The sequence below is a fragment of the Carassius carassius genome, chromosome 36 (assembly GCF_963082965.1).
Source record: "Carassius carassius chromosome 36, fCarCar2.1, whole genome shotgun sequence".
Classification (NCBI taxonomy): Eukaryota; Metazoa; Chordata; class Actinopteri; order Cypriniformes; family Cyprinidae; genus Carassius; species Carassius carassius.
The window spans coordinates 27114655-27132441 of record NC_081790.1 but is presented as its reverse complement, the minus strand read 5'-3'; the positions used below and the strand labels follow the sequence as shown (position 1 = coordinate 27132441).

At 38.4% G+C, this 17787-nt stretch overlaps 1 protein-coding gene across 1 annotated transcript in view; it reads right to left on the bottom strand.

The window, feature by feature from the left end:
• The window catches only part of LOC132117502 (gamma-aminobutyric acid receptor subunit alpha-3-like), a 220801-nt gene extending 203333 nt beyond the window's left edge, over positions 1 to 17468 (bottom strand). The window contains exon 1 of the mRNA XM_059526826.1: positions 17306 to 17468. The gene's annotated coding sequence lies outside the window, so the exon portion shown is untranslated. The remainder of the gene's footprint in view (positions 1 to 17305) is intronic.
• Positions 17469 to 17787: the final 319 nt, after the last annotated feature.

The following is a 17787-nucleotide window of genomic DNA, read 5'->3' as shown; positions in this document are numbered from 1 at the left end:
CATCCTGATTTAACTGTCAAATCCTGCACTCGTTAAAAATTCTAAATTTGTCACCTCAAGAAGCGTTATGAGATAAGTTTCACATTTGCCTGCTTTCTCCCTGATTGCTACACACCTTTTTTCAGGTGATGGATACATTTGAATGAGATATAGTCATTTAAAGTACTTTGGGCCTGATTTTTGCCTTTTATGGATACATTTTTCTTAAAAAAAAAAGACTATGTTTTCTCATCTTTTGTATGAACTTTTCTTTTTAAACTGCAAACTTACTTCCTGTCATGGGTCTCTTCAAAAAGAAATCCACAAATCCATAGCTGCTGTGCTTCATGACACCATTGACAAAGTAAAAAAGTTCCTATGCCAAAGACTGGCTGATGCAGCTACTCACAAGTCCAAGAAAAAACAATCAGTCAAAAGAAAGTTATGTGTAGCTGCTGAGAACTGTCAAAGCATCAGCAAAAGGTCAAAAGACTTTGACCAACCTAAAGTACATGCCAAGCTGTGTCAGTAATTCTGTGCTGATAGTTTGCCTGTCTGTCACTGTCCTCCAAAGACTCTCTCTCTCTCTCTCTCTCTCTCTCTCACACACACACACACACACACAAACAAAAGTCTGGTGTGTGCCTGGCTAATTGAAGACCATTAAATACACATGGCCTCAGGAGCATTGCCAGCATGGAGGATACTGAATAATTTAAAAGCAGTTCATCTAAATGGGAAATTCTGAAGGCCGCTGTTCTAATAACATAATCAACAATGCTGTGTTAGTGTAAGCGTCCTTATTATAATTTTAAAAAAATATTTTAAAAAATCAGTGATTTATAATCTCAAAACTCATTTACTAAATAGAGTCTGAAATGTTCAGTAGATTTGTTTGTTTGTTTGTTTTTGTTAACCAGATAAGCAAAACCTTGCAGCTTGATCTGATCCCAGAAGATTCCCTGTGAAAGCTTTTAACATTGCAGAGACTTGAACCACTGAGTTGGCCATTCATTCACTATTAAATATACTGGTGTTATAATTTTAGAATTACCATGGCTTTTGAGATTGTTTTTTTATTATTATTATTATTATTATTATTATTATTATTATTTCTGGACATATGATATTTAGTATCATGCATCTTTTCTGTAAAGATACTTAAGTGATTTTTATATTTATACCATCAATTTCATTCATGTGTGGTGCACTTGGGATAGAACTTTCTTTAACTAGATGGTTAATAAAGAAAATGATTGATTGCCATATAACCCAGCCCTAATATATTCCATGTCCTATGACAACCCTAGTACAGTCTGAACTGAAAAACACTGTGGTTTAACTGAGTGCTACAATAATGTACTACTTTATACAGCCAGATTAGCATCAGTTTATTCACTTATTTATTTATTCGTTTATTTCATGTTATTATTAATGAGCCTCCATTACAACCAATTCTGCATCATTAGTAGAGATGTTATGTGAGCAATAAAAGCTGTGGGATGCCTGTCTTTTTCAAGAGTCAGAAATAACATTTCCATGGTCAGTAATGACAGACTATATTGCTATATTCCTCCACATCTATAGTTAACAAAGTCTAGCTTATATGCTGGTCATTACATCAAATCTTTCTCTCTTAACAGCTCTTAATGTCAATGATAAAGCGTCACATGGAAGGAATCCACACAGATTTAATGGATGTTACAACAGTTACAAGGAGTTCACATAATAACAGAACATTTAGAGATAAAGTAAGAGTGTATGTACTAATGACAGTAAGCATTTGCTGGCCATCATGAATGAATGTTCTCTTACGAGAGCTCTCTCGTACTGCGTCTTAGCTAAGACGCTACGGTAAAAGTCTCTTTTCACGAAATACTGAAGCAAAAAATTATCCTTAATTTTGTATTTTTGTAAAGCGCATTTGCAGCAGTACACAGCCATAGGCGAGACGGCTCGTTCGTTCATTGGCTTGTTCTGTGGCAACTGCATAGCCTTTTGAGCGCAGGCTGATGCAACATCAGACCAGTGGTGCGCCCTTCTTGCCACTTCCCGCCGAAACGGGTGTGGCCCAACCTATTAAAGGAGCTCGAAAAGGCTGACTCACCTGATTTTTCATCTCTTCAGCGAAGCTCACGCATCGCTGGATCACGGAGGAAGCAAGCACCGTCTGAGAAAGCACATCAGCAGGACGAGCCATTCTGAAGCTGCTGGCCTTCGCCACCTTCCACTGCCGTTCCTGCTGCGCTATCCGGCGCCTATATCCTTTCAATTCTGTTATATCCAAGCTGTTCTTTATGTGTGTGTGTTTGTTCGCCCTGCGACACACACTCGTAAAAGAGCTCGCGTCTTTTTTAAGATGCCTTCCTGCGGCTCGTCAGAGCCCCACTCAGCGAGGGAGACCGGTACGTCATCTGTGTCTCCTGCCTGGGTGAAGATCATGCAGCGCTCGCGCTCGCTGACGGCGGATGCCCTCACTGCGAGCTGTTGCTATGTTGACTCTGAGGACTCGCCTGGCCTTTTTCTCTGAGCCTGCATTCTCCGCTGCGCTCAGGCGCCGTAAAAGCGGATTCCGGAACCGTCTTCAGCTCAACCGAGTTCGCCGGTTCGCCCTGCTTCACACACCCCCCCCCCCCCCCCCCCCCTGCATCGCTTCCCGGTGTCGCCCGAGGAAGTCGATCTCAGGGCCGCGTCGGGGGAAGAGGACACGCGCTCTCTGCTAGCTTCGGGCAGTGAGGGCTGGGCGAGCTCTGAGGATCTCGCGCCTTCTGCTTCACTCTGATTCACTCTGGTTCGCTTCGGCGATTAAATAAATCAGGTGAGTCAGCCTTTTCGAGCTCCTTTTATAGGTTGGGCCACACCCGTTTCGGCGGGAAGTGGCAAGAAGGGTGCGACCTTATTGGTCTGATGTTGCATCAGCCTGCGCTCGATAGGCTGTGCAGTTGCCGCAGAACAAGCCAATGAGCGAACGAGCCGTCTCGCCTATGGCTGTGTGCTGCTGCAAATGCGCTTTACAAAAATACAAAATTAAGGATAATTTTTTGCTTCAGTATTTCGTGAAAAGAGACTTTTCCCGTAGCGTCTTAGCTAAGACGCAGTACTCGTTCGCTCTTCTAGAGAGAACCGAGGTTACGTTTGGTAACCGAGTACGATTTATGGTGTTGTTTTATTTTAGCTCTTAATATCTTGCATATATAAGCTGGAAGGGAACTGGGTTATTAAACAGCATATTTCAGGTTATTAACAGTGATCATTTCTTATATTTTAATATTTGAAGCTGGCATTAGACATGTAGTCATGTAGCCAGTTGCATTTCACCAACAGAGGTCAAACTGGTGACTAGTGCTGCTACATGCATGCAGTCACATTTTATGCAACATGAGCACATAAAACAATCTATAAATACTGTACTTGCTTTAGGGGGTTAACAGTCTGAACTGGAAAAACATCGGGTACCATTAAGTTGGATTTTTAAATAATCTCCTTTATAGCTCCAGTGCTATATCTTGGCTCACCCCAAACACCTTGCAGCCATTTTTTTTGAGTGTCCCACCCCAAACGTGACATTTTTTTGGGACAACATGACAAATTGAGAATCTCAAATTAAGAAATTACCTCTAAGCAACACATTCGGTCATGGTCAGATAAACCCCAAAACAATCTCAATTTGTACATGTAGCCCTTCTATCATTTTAGACATCCCTAGTACAAACACAGCAAAAAAACACCTGCTACTGCAACTCAAGCTGGCATTAGTGCTAAGTCACCATTATGGCACAGCCAACACCTCTGTCAGACTAGCAGCATGGTAACAGTGTCCTCTTAAATGCCCCCTGCTCCTATTCACATGAACAGGTCCCGGGATCAGGCAGCACACACAGCGCTGCCATCTCTGGTATTTCATCTAAAGAGGAAAGAACTGATAACCGGATAGCAATAAGACAAGAGCCACACACACACACTCCGGCCAAACAGGTGCAGGCAGCTGACAACAAATAATGAGTCTGCAGGCGACCTCGGTTCCCTTAAGAACTAATTTGCATGTTGGGAGCTGAAGTGGGTTCCAGGGTGGACTGTCTATGTTCTTGAGGCTATATGAAGCACTTCAAAGCAGTACCTGCCTCTCCTCTGGCAAAAATACATTGACAGCCAGAAGTAGTGGAGGAGGGGGAATGTAGTGTCATACCAATGACGGGGAAGGCTTTGTTGGCATACTGATTGATAAATGAACATCTACCACCACCACAGCAGCCCATTAATCATTTGGAGTACATCAGACATTATATGTCAGAACACCATACCCATGACCAGGAGGCCAGGAAATAGAGTTGAGCTGCAAGAAACACGGGGTGTATATTTGTGTTTTTCTTTCTCCAACATTTCTCTTTTTCTCCATAATTTGTTCTTTCGTAAAAATGGAAGAAAAATAATAATAATAAAAAAAATCATTGCAGTAAACAACTGGGATTATAGGTTCTTTTTTCATTTTGCTGAAATAAGGGATCCATTAATCATTACTTCTGAAATGCCTGACTCATAGCAGCTATATAGATAGCATTTGGTGATGAAAATGTAATGTCTGAATACAGTCTAGATATTGTCAAGATACTCAATCTTTCGTATGGTTTTCTGAATTTCTGGCTAAGGAGGAAAGACAAACGTTGATTATAGCACAGTTCGGTTTTAAATCTTCTGAAATGATTTAAATGATGGACTGGCCCCCTCAAAGTCCAGACCTCAACCCCATCAAGCGAATTTAGGGCGAGTTGGAAAATAAACTAGACAGATCTATTGTAAAGCCTTTGGGTCAAGATGCAGAAGGCATGGAATAACAAAATGGGTTGTTTTTTTTAAGAAGCAGAAAAAGTTGAAGTTAAGCCCTATTCGCACAGGATTAGTATTATCTGGGGATCTTGTGTGATTTTTAAATAACCCCCAACACCCGCCCCCCAACATCTGAATTTCTGAATTTCATGTGGTGCGAATCATAGGATTAGTGAAGCCTGTGATTTTACTCGAATTTACTGACTCATCTCCCAGATACAATGTCAAGGCTTTGAGAGTCCTGTTCCGTGGTCCGGTTAGATGGATAAAAAAAAAAAAAATAATAGTTTCGTGCCCTGTGTCATCTACATTTCACCAGGTTAATATATCAAGCTTTATGCTTGATTTATTTGTAACATACTGTATTAATCCTAAAAAACTTTTCAGCTTTCTCTTTCTGCAAATTGTATGGTGTAGTGATATGACAGCACACAAAATACTATCAAACACTCCAACACAGCTCCATTCTTCATGACAGATGGATAAAAAGGCACACTGGAAACAAAAACCTTGAAAAATGATATACAACCCGCCAAATGCTGGCCAAATAACAGGAATGGCGATTATTATTATCATAGGACCTCTGTGTTTTGCGAAATATGGTAGGTCATTTGCTGTGAAATTTTTACCTTACAGATTACAGACATGGCCAATTCACACGGGATTCAGATCACAGGCAACCTCCACAATTATTACACATGACTGGAGGTCGCCAGGTAATACTAGTCCTGTGTGAATAGGGCTTAATAAGAAGTTAAGTAGGGTGTTCAGGGTGGTTGTTTATTGGTCAAGTCAAAAGAGCCCACCCCTAAGTCTTACTGATATGGTCTCTAAATAAGATTCAGGCACTCCATCAATATCTTAATCAAGAGTCTTTTTTACCCATTTTATCATGTGTTATGCACTAAATTTAATCATTAAAAAAAAAAAAAAACATTAGAACTACTCTAGAAAGTGCTTTGAGATATAATTTTACAGTATTAAACTTTAGTGCTGAAGTTTCACATTTAATGTAAGGGGTTTATTAAAATTAATTACCATTACTATGAGTAATATTAACAGTGATCTCTGCCTTGGCAAGCACCACTAATTATGCGAAAGTATGTGGCAATTAGGATCACTAGAGCATGCTGCTATGACTGGTCACACATAGCTGATAACGATGATAATGTTCGTCATTACAATTGAGACCATCTGCAAGTGCAGTGCCAGCACGTCTAGTGGGTGAAACATGTCCTAATGCATTACTGCTCTGTTCTGAAGATAAAATGCTACACTATGCCACTGCCACCTGTGCTTGTCGCTAAGCACTCTTATCTGGTTATATGCTCTGTGACCACACATTTGTCACCCACACACACAACATAAACAGTGGTGTTGTACAGGCTGTGGTCCACTGAAAGCACACAGCTAATTTCAGTTGCACGTGAGAGCTCTCTGAAGGTACTAATAATGAGAATTATCAATAGGTTGTCATGGGTGCCTGCATATCTAGTAGTGGTTGTCTAGGTAGCAAATCCTCATTGGGAGACAAGTGATTACTCTCTGTCAATAAATGATGCTAGGTTTAATGGAGATAACTGGATATATAAACCACCAATTATTGCAGCCCCAACAGAATAAATAAAGACTCTCCCAAAAATGAACATTTTGTTCATTTACTCTCTCTAATGTCATTTTAGATAGATGACATGGATTTATTTCTTGTGTGCAGAAAAAAAAGAAAAAAGATGATTTGTTAAATGTTCAAGATGCTCTTGTAAATGTGGTTGGCGAGCCATACTGTCAAGCTACAAAAATGACTATATAGTACCATGAAAGCGACATAAAATGATTTGTACAGTTTGTGTGCTATATTAATTGATAGATAATTATTCATGTTAATCTGTAGCTTTAGGTCTAAAATAGCTCAACGCTTTCTAATAGATGCTTGGGAAACAAACCTTCTTACACATGAAACATAACAACGTCTCCTAACTACAAGCAACAAGCAATCTAGGTGTCCACACTTGACGTGACAGAATCAATCAAATATACAGCCAATCAGAAGCATGTGATGGGTGTTTATAATCTAATTTATAAATATTAAACATTTTTAATGTTATTGAATGTACATACTGAGTGACTGATACGTACATCTTTAACGTACATCTTTGCTTTAATTTATTTTTAAGATCTGAGGTAAACTGTCTGTTGTTGGTAAGTGTGGCTATAATTGCTACGCAATACTATAATCAAACTCACATTAGACACTTTTAACACTGAATAAAGCACATAATCTGTACCTGAGATTTTCACTGTCATTAGTTTGTATGTTACTGTTCCAGCTGTTATGTCACAGAAATAAAAACCGTTTCTAAAATAGAAATGTTGCGTGCCACAGTCGGGGCTAGATAGGACAAAAACTCTGATTAACATTGAAAAGATAGCTTTTATTGTGTGACGCTGCGTTGTGTCGCCTGTAGTTAGGACACAGTTTAACACAAATTTCATTGTCCTTTTTTAATCTTTAGTGTCACCATCCTCTGTATTTAAAGGTGTAACTTAGACAATCAGAACGTATTACTCAAGGGGGACCAATTGTAGTATCTTGCAAATGCATGCAAAATTTGGATGTTTGATATACAGTATTATATCATGTTAGGATGCCATTATATTATAGACTCAAAGGCAACAAAAAGAAAACTGTGAAGTGCACTGAAACCAAAACACCTCAAGTTCAGTTTGAAAGCTTTTGTTATTTGAAGAAAACAGCACTTTATGGTGGTTTGTTTTTGGTCTCCAGACTGAAAAACATTAGAAGTGCCTACTGGAGCTGAACATAAACAAGGCATCTCTACTGATCGCTGCAGACAAGAAGGGGAAGGAAGGAATCTCATTAAAAATTGTGTTTTCTGTGTGTTAGTTCAGAATGGCTCACAATTCATCACTCAATCTCTATACATGAGCTCCGCTACCAACTAATGCTGTTGACTCTGAGCACACACTTCATCAGGATAGCTGGGAATAACACTGGGAAATCGAATCCTTGTTGTGCATTTTGCTGTTGTTTAGGAATAATGATTGTCACACCAGAAGTCCATTCATGAGAGTCTGAAACAACATGAACAGCTGAGTTTATTGTAGAATGTTTGTCTATGCTCTGATTAAATGGCACAGCTTTTACAGCCAAATTTTTATTGTTTACACGTGTAGCTCTCCTTCTGCAGCAAACAAGAGACCATTCTAACAGTCTTTATGGGCCCTATTTTAACGATCTAAACACAAAGTGTAAAGCGCACGGCGCAGGTGCACTCAGAGCGTGTCCAAATCCACTTTTGCTATTTTAATGACGGGAAAATGGTTGGTGCGCCCGGGCGCATGGTCTAAACGGATTGCCCCTATTCTCTTAATGAGAAATGGGTGTTTTTTGGGCGTAACATGCAACAAACCAATCAGAGTCTCATCTTCCATTCCATTTAAGAGCCAGTTGCACTCGTGCCATGACGGATTTGCTATTTACACGGCGGAATTGGGCAAGTATATATATATATATATATATATATGTGTGTGTGTGTGTGTGTGTATTTATTTAGTTATTTAGCCTACAAAAAAATCTTATGCATTGCAATCCTTTAATTTTTAATATTTGGCATGTTTGTGTGCTGCTGTGCTGCAGTGTGTACGCTCTTTAAATAACAAAGAAAAAACATTGCGCCAGACTTTAGACCAGGTTTGAGTTGGTCTATGGCGCAGTCTATTTTCAGCTCCTTAAAATAGCATTGCGCTAGCAATGCGCCTCAACACACCTCTTTTTTTGACCAGCACGCCCATGGGCACAAGAATGAGCGCAAATGCATTTGCTAATTAAACGATATGGTGCTGGACTGGAAAATGCGAACGGGCGCCGGACTGAAACTAGCAAACACACTTGCCTTGCGTCGCATTGCGCCGGGTGTATTATAGGGCCCTATATCTTTACATAAAATATGAGCAGGAAATGCTGGGATGGGCTCCAGCATCCCGTTGTTCAACATAGGACAAGCCATTTGGAGAATTAATGGATGAACAATGAATCAATGTTCAAAATGTAGCAAAATTTCAGTAATTGTTATCAGCAACGGAAAATATTATCTAGTTCTCTGTACCAATTTTAGTATCATAGCAAAAACTTTTTATTTTTTATTTTTATACAACCAAATATTAAACAGATAAAATAAGTTAACTATCAATGCTATTGAGTGAATAATACATAGTAATACATAGTATTAGGTAGCCAATCCTCCTGAGATTTATCAGCATGAAACAAAAATAAAAATACAAAGTTATACAAAAATCTCATATCACATTTCACCTGCAGCACAAGCTTTTTACTAACATCATATGACTCCTTTAAGAAATCTAATGACAAGCAGCCATTAGCCAAAAAAATAAAAAATTCACATGCACATATGCTCATTCAAACTGATTAATTATGGCACACCATTAAGGTATTGCAACATTTAAAATGATCAGGGAAAATTTCACTTTATACACAGAAAAAAGATAGATATTACCTGGTGATTTTGTTTGTTTAACTACCTCTGATATAAATGGTTAAGCTTTTAAGCTACCGTTCTATGACCAGAAGTTGGCAACTATACATGTTAGCTATGAATAAGCTATATGACAGTTTAAACAAACATGATTAAACAAACCTACAATTTTCAACATTTCTGAGAAAGTTTGAATACAGAAGTGAATAGAGAACAAACTCATAGCACTAAGTAACATAGCAAACTCTTTCTGCCATAATACAAGAATTTCTTTGCAATGTCTCTGCAGTACAATCTTGTACTGTAACATAACGTAACATACGTCATCACTTGTTTGCTTGCAGTTCTTACAACTGAACTGTTCCGGTTGACAGAACGTCAAGATTCTTCACTTTTTCTAACACATTCACACAAGCACTGACACACACATACAAATCTTTCTTCCAGGGTACAAACACAGTTTAATAAATGGAGATGACAAAAAGGGCAAAAGCAATTTCACTGTAAAGAGGAAAAAACAACATTGCCAAAGTTCTGCAGAGTGCAGTGCTTTCATTTTAAAACAAACTCAAACTTGTACAGTGTCAAGATAAATTTACACCCGTCTGAACATGTCTGCATGAAACAACCTTTCAACCCTGCTGCATCAGCACTGCTTCATGTGTGTTGCATGCAAGGGATGACAGGCGGACGGATTGAGGGCGAATGGGGTTTTAAAGCTTCTAGCTTCAAATGTCAAAAAGCACATTTACAGTATGATACACTGACTCCAGTAAAGCTCTCTCCAAGGAACCAAGGCAAGAGATATCAGTGCTGAGGCAAGGCTGGAGGAACACAAAAGAGGTTCCAGTAAGATGGATAATGAAAAGTCCTTCCATCCATGTGAAAACTCTGAATGAAGTGATTGCTTGAACGCAACGCTAAAGAAACATCTAGGTTGGTTACGAGGTAAAGAAGAGACAGAAATGTCCACAGAAATGGAAGTGGAACCCAAGGTTTAACAACCAGTCTTGAAAACATATCTTTGAATAATATGAAGATGTGGAGGACACAATAAAGTATGCTATATCTCTCAGACAGCAACTACAAGGATTAGTTTCTGAGAAAAAAAAATGCATTTTATTCTCAATATTCTGAAGAAAAATGGTGCCAAGTCTCTTGTGCAAACTGTTGACCCTCCTTTTTTGGCACTCTGATTGAGTAAATATACTCATTCACTCCAGTCCAGAGACTCCAAATAAATGTTTCTGTCACACCTGCACATCTTGTCTTATTTATATACGCATGGAGAACAGCTCACTGTCAAACCAATGATCAGATGCGATACAGCAATGCATCATTTTATGATGGTTTTTTTTTTAATTAAGCAATATATAATCATATGAATATGAAATGCATTCTTGATGATCCATTTCGAATTGATGGCTGTCAATATATGTAAACGCTGAAAAGCTACCTGAAAGATTCATACAGTTTGAAGATGTCAATTAGCCATAACCTACTTTCTTTTGGCAATTTTTTTTTAGAAGCAGAGCTTTAAAGGTGATGCATTTCACAGCAATTTCTTAGAAAGGGCTTTAGTATGCTGACAATGTGATATGTTTGTTAAGAATGTGCTCTCTAAGAGGGTTTTTAAAAACATGGATACTCCAGTATGATTTTATTCTTTTGTGTTCCATCTAGCTCTTGGACACGATCCGAAACCAGCATTATCATACAGGGCTTCTTCAAGGGCAACTAGTTTTTCAGACAACCCATCAACTAGCCCAGGGATAATCACAGTCCTCGGGGTCATATTCACATGTCACAAGGTCATCAGTGATCCTCTGCTACAGTTTGGGTTTTTTGAGAATTATAATTTTGCTGCTTTCTTAGCAATTAAGCATAGCAATTAAACATATAATGATGCAAATAATGAATATCATTATAATGAAATAAAAGATCTACACTTCAGGCTTAATAATATTATTATTATAATAATGTGAGAAGGTCCATTCCTACAGAGCACATTCTTGCATTCCTTTGGCTCTAAAGCACTGATGTAAGTCTATGAGTGCATGCATTAGTTAAGCGGGTCAGAATGAGGGATGAAAATAGTAATTTTCCCACAAATGTATTCGTTTGTTTGTGCAACAAACTTTATTAATATTATAAGTAACCCGCAATGAACCTATTAATAAAAGAAATCCATGTCATGACCCCTTTAACACAGAACACACATTCTGTTTGAACCTGAATGTGGACATTCTTTTTGGTTATAATGTTTTGCTGGTGTGCAGTTGTGCATACGTTTCAAATATTACTTAAAAATCTTGAAAATTAAATGAATTAATGCACATTTTAAAACCAAACAATAATTAAGTAACATCAAGTCATCACTGCATTTTCTAAAAGTGTCCCCAGGCAACAAAATTCCAGTATTTCAGTCAGAGGTTGGAATGGAATGTAGTTTTGCACATTCCTAGTCAATTTGGAGCTTGGCTGTCTCCTCCTAGATTATCAAGACTAGAGTGTTCCCTCTTATAAATCCTACTGGAGGAGGAACATTTTGTGGAATCCGTCAGGTGTAACCGCCACTGAAGAAGAAAGCCGCTCTAACGTTTTGCCTCACAGATGACTGTCACCTAAAGGGTAAACAAACTGCAAGATGCCTGCGCTCTGGTGGGACTCCTGACTTATCAATACCATCAGTCAAGTGCCATGTGCGTCACTGTGCATTATCTCTCCTACCAAAGCACTTTGGCCCGACAGATGTGACAGGTTTTAAGCTCTCTGCCCTCACTTGCATGCACTATGTAAACAACATATCTGTTAGCCAACAGTTTAGTGATATCATGTCATTTCCAGATACCTAAATTTAATAACCTGCTGCCCTCCCATTGACCAACTGCATTTGATGCCTCGGGTTTGATCAGTAGCTAATGAAATCTGAAACTCTATCCATCATACTGATTAATGCCAACTGAAATCATAATAGCGTTATCGTTATCTGCCTCACCACCAATCCCAACTGACTCTACATGGAATAATGAGTGGGGAAATGATTAATAGGAAAGAAATGGAAAGTAAAAAGTTGACTGGGGTGTTCTGGCAGGCAGGAGAAAATTAGTGTGATGCAGTCAACACATAGTTAATGAGACGAGTGCATCCACAGGACAAAACTAATGAAAAGCAGGGAAATGACCAAGGTTTGAGTAATTGTCCCAATCTGTGCCTGAAGCCCAATATGGCTAATGGGCTGAATTTTTATGGACGAGTCCAGGTCATTATGCCTTTGAGCAGGCAGCCACCAAAAAGTCTGTGAAGAAGATAAGCAGTTAAGCTATTGGGAGAATGTGAGGCTGTGACCTGGATTTTTTTTAACCTAAAATTAATTCCGTCCTTATCTTTGACTTTGCAAGTCTTCTGTTTTCCCTTTCGTCTCTTCAACTTCCAAGTTCAGCTGTCAAAAAAAATTTAACAAAAAAAAGGACTAATTTAATAAATGCATGTTGCCTTCAAACTTGCCTTATCAAACACTGTGTATCGATATTTATTTGAAGCAGTTTTGACTAAGAATCAAATGAAGTCCAAGTACCCTTTAAGCTACTTAATGAACATTATATGCATGCTAAAATGTGTGACACCTACCTTTAGAGGATGAAGAGTGTTGAAGTGTAAATCCTACTGGCAGGGAGTAAATTACCTTATTTTATTTATTTGATCTAAACTAACTGAACTAATAAATTTGTATTCTTATCATAAAAAGTCTTCACAGGTGAATTGCACAGAATTTTCTTTCACATATATACGATATTTACATGTTAAGTGGTCTTTCTAAATTTCACAAATACATTAAATAGATGCAAATAAGATTTTCATTGGCTTTTACAGCTCTTTAGGGTTCATGAGCTGAATCAGTGAGTCATGAGTGCTCTAGGCTAACTCTCATTTCTCCTTTCACATATCTCTGTCTACTCACTGCTTGTAGTAGTGAGTGACAAGCTCTTGACTGACCCCGTTGGAGTCTTCTTGCCATTAAAAAGGCTCACCTAGTTTACCTCCTGTCAGAACTGATTAACCCCAGCTCTACTTTTCCTTTCTGGTTATGCGGCTGAAGGGACAGTGATTTAAGCTCAAGCAGACATCTCTAAAACAATCACACTAAAGTAAACCGATCTATTTTACTATATGCTAATAGTTTGGGTTATGATTTGTCTTGGTTTTCAAAAGCATTGTGTCTTCTGTCTTGTGTTTCTGAAAGTGTGTTAAAATAAACAAACAAATGCACTGACAAAAATTTTACAAGTCAATTGTATACATTTCTTAAAGTGAGCAGAATGTGTGAAAATCTGCCACAAAAAAAAACACCATTCTGACCCATGCTAGCATTTCAGTCAGTCGCAACCAGGCCCGGTCTGACATGAGACAACACATAAATGTGACCATCTAGCTGGCACGTTCTCCTTTGTGTTTTCCTCCTGCATGCTGACCACATGCAAATGTCAGTGGGGATTGTCAAATAATCCTACTTCAGAGGTGTAAAAACTGCTGAGTTATCTAGGAATACCAAATACTAAGGATTTGGAGAGCTCAGACACATTTTTCTGCATTAGAAAAAAGGCAGTGCTTTTCTTCAGCCATCCCAGTTTGACGTGTAAATCTGGATTTTTCACTTCTTTCCAGCATAGCCACCCACTAAAAAAGAGGCTCTGCACTTTCAAGCACTTGAAAGGTTGAAGTAACGGTGAAAAGTCTGTTTAGAGACAGTCACAGTTAAGAAGTCATCTTGTTATATGCCTCGCTCTGCCTATGTGATATTGAAAACAAGGTGTAAAGGGTAGGGCAAGGTTAATAGCAAAACCCTGCAACTCCACGGTAGATGAGTCACGGCTCATTTAGATTAAAACAGGTGGTCAAATGTCAGAGAGTCGAAGAGGGTATACAATTCTAGAATATCATTGCCTCCCTCAAACCTTATGAATAAATAAATATATAAAAATTAATTCAATTTCAATATGCAAATTTCAGTTGCCTGAAAAAGAACAAGCAAGCTTTGATATCTTGAGGACAGAAGCCAGTTTTAAAAGTTAGGAATAATGGATGGTTGTGACGAACAACAGCACAAACTAATAATTCCTCGCAGTAACTTTAATCACTCTGGCACCATTCCTTTAAAGTGAAATGCTAATGTACAACATTAATCTTTTCTTGAAGTTAGTGGAACTAAAGCTAGAGAGAGTAAGAGAGAGAGAGAGTGAGTGAGAGAGAGAGAGAGAGAGAGAGAGAGAGAGAGCAGACATTAACTGTTGCCCACTCCTCTCAGTTTTGCAGAAGTGCTGAAAGTAGGTTTATTTTCTTGCTTTGAGCACTGCATTTGGAGCTATAATTGTAACTCTGGCCTGAGCCAAGCTCACAGGCTAGCTGAAAATGGCTCCCTTGAGGGAGAAATCTTCTGGAGCTCTCAGACCTTCAGCTTTCAGCACTTAACCTGACATGTTTCTTATCTACCACTGCCCTCATTACCATGGTCTTGCCAATATATCTGGGCTATGGTCTCCACATCTAATGTGGCTTTCAATCTGTTCCCGGCCATTTTACAGCTGTACGCCATGTCTCTCAAGGGTTGGGATATACACCAAAAGCAATGCTAGATGAGTTAATTTATCCTACTGTTCAACCTTTAGCATAAACTTTTCATATAAAAAAGTTTAAACATATTTTCTTTTCTTCTAAAAGGTAGTTTATTTAAGGCATAGTCAACTCAACTGCCACAGTGCTGCTACAACAAGCATTTCCACAGGTAAGGCCTGCTGGAGATGAGCATCTCTCCTCGGCAAGCAGATGTGCAAACTGTCGCAAATTAAACTCAGCGTTCTGCATCACATCCTGGAGCTCAACACACAGTCATTTTTGTTAAAAGTGGTAAACACTCAATTCTGTCACCAGTGCTGTTGTCGCTTTCTTTCATCTTGCAGCCTTTGATCTTGAAATTAGCTGACAATAAAAAAATGCAGGACATCTGATGCTTTCAGTGATGTGAACTCTATTGATTTTATATTCGTTTTGCAGTCACATTTATGTGGCCAGGTCTTTCTTCTATTAACGTGTCTGTCTAGCTTAATTTCGCTATCTTTCTTGAACATCCTATTGGTGTCAAATTATGGTATAATTCTCCATAAAAATATATTGAATCATGACAAATGTTTTGTCAAAGTGTATCATGAGGTTACCTTCTAGTTACAAACCCATATTGTTTTCTTTCTTCTGTAAGAAGCAGATGTTTGAAAAATAAATAAAAAAATTAAAAAAATATCATGCCGCTGTAATACATGTGAATGGGAACAAGGCCATTTGAGCTCTAAAGATTTAAATGTGAATATATATTTTTTCAATTAACCTCTTCTCCAAACGTCCCACCAAACTCTCATGTAATGCACATGCACTGCAATTTCATGGAATGATAATGTATGTGGACCTGAGATTAAATTTTTCCAATCTCTGTAAATTTGACACTTTCCTATCAAAAGCCAGAGGACCCATAAATAAATAAATCTCACTTTTGTCAAACATGGCATTGTAAAACACATCCATTGCAGAGCTGATTGGTTTTAACGTCTAATGAACATTCACAATGAAACTTTCTTGACTCACAAGTGTGAATAAGATTAAAAAAAAGAAATACAAATAAAAAATAATAATAACTGCAAACAGGAAGAATTTAACATTTCCATTCTGTCCCTCACAAAAATATATGATATTACTATTATAACTATGATATTTGAAATATACTGCATGGACATCAGATAAAAATAATAATAAATAAATAAATGGTACAACATCCATTCATCCATTTTCCAAACCTCTTGTACTATAGGGTTAGATGGGTGGATGGCTATTTAGGAGTGACATCATGATGATTAAATAATGACCATTTTTATTTTGGGGTAAATGTTCCTTTAACATTTTTTGATGCAAGCAGCAACCATTTTTTATAAGCACCGTGTAAATGCAGGACCTCCAGCAGCTACATGATAAAAGTGTATTCATACATACCCAAGGCGCTTGTTTGCGCACTAAACCCCCCTTTTCTCTCTCTCGCTCTCTTTTAATAAACAGTCAGACGTCTTCCACCCATTTGAAAGCAAGCGCTTTACTGTTGAGCTCATAAATAAAGTAACTCCATGAAGACCATAATAGGCTATCTATTGACTGAAATGATTTGTCACGATATGAAAACCAGCAGACGGAACAAACCACAGAAAACGCACGCGCAATCCAAGTGTTATCTCTGAGACACTGGGATCCGATCGATCGAGTTTCCAATGCTAAGCTGTATTTTCTTTTATTATTTATTTGTCTTGATCACTGAAATTATTCGTTGAAATATAACAATATTTAAGAATATTTAAGTTTCGAATACGACGACAGTACCACGTATTATAGAAATAATACAAATAATCTTGAAGAATCTTAAAATGTAGTAAGTTTTCATTCAAGGTTATGCGCTACAACAGGAGTAATCGATTGTCTTTAACATTTTCCATAAATAAAATAGACGACTATACAACGCACAACTAATGGTTACACGTTGACTTTTACCTCAGCAAAACAAAAGCTTTATGTCGCAGCATCAGTAGGCTATATTTCAACAGTGTGAATAAACTAGCTACCGTTCGACAGCGTGACTAAAATTGATCTTAATGAATAGAGGGAAAATTAATGTCTGTAAAAATATTTCAGTGATATCATCTCAAAGTAACAGTCGTCAGTCTTGCCAGCGATCAGCTCTCGCTCCTGGTCAGGTTCACCTCAGTGTATCTGTGGCGAGAGGAGACCTGTTAAACCTTGAAACAAATGACGTGCTCCTCTGAAAAACACACTTACTCGTGAATAAAACACTGCGGGATTTTACGAAGACATCTCTTTAGCGGCGTTTCCCTGTCTTTATATGTACGAGACACGCATTTTAGGCATCATTCAGTCATAATAATAGAAATGTACCTCACGAGAGATAAATCCTTTTTTCTTCCGACGGACTTCAGATACTTTCTAAGCTCTGGCAGCTGATTTCCCCCTCTGTCTTTCCACTTATTTTCCAGTGAATTCTTTCATGTCCAATGGGTGAATTTTGAAGTATTTGCCTCTGATGCTGAAATGAAGGTAGTGGGGGAGCGTTAGTAACGTTGGAAAGCCTGCCCTCCTCAAACGAACATTCCCGCCCCCTCCTTCCCTCACTCGCAGATTGGTGTTGGATGGCGGCAAATTTCCCGCTCGGAGGAGGGTTTGAATACATCGCCGCGGATCGTTTCCAGGCGCTTAAATGAAGGCTACGGTGAGCCTTTGGCAGAGAATCACCCAATTAATGTAATAGTTCAGCCAACATTATGCTATTATTTTACAAGTCTTGGTGTTGTTCCAAACCATGAAAACCCAGTTTATTTTGAAGAATCTTTATGCAGCTCTCTTCCATTCACAATGCCTTATTCAA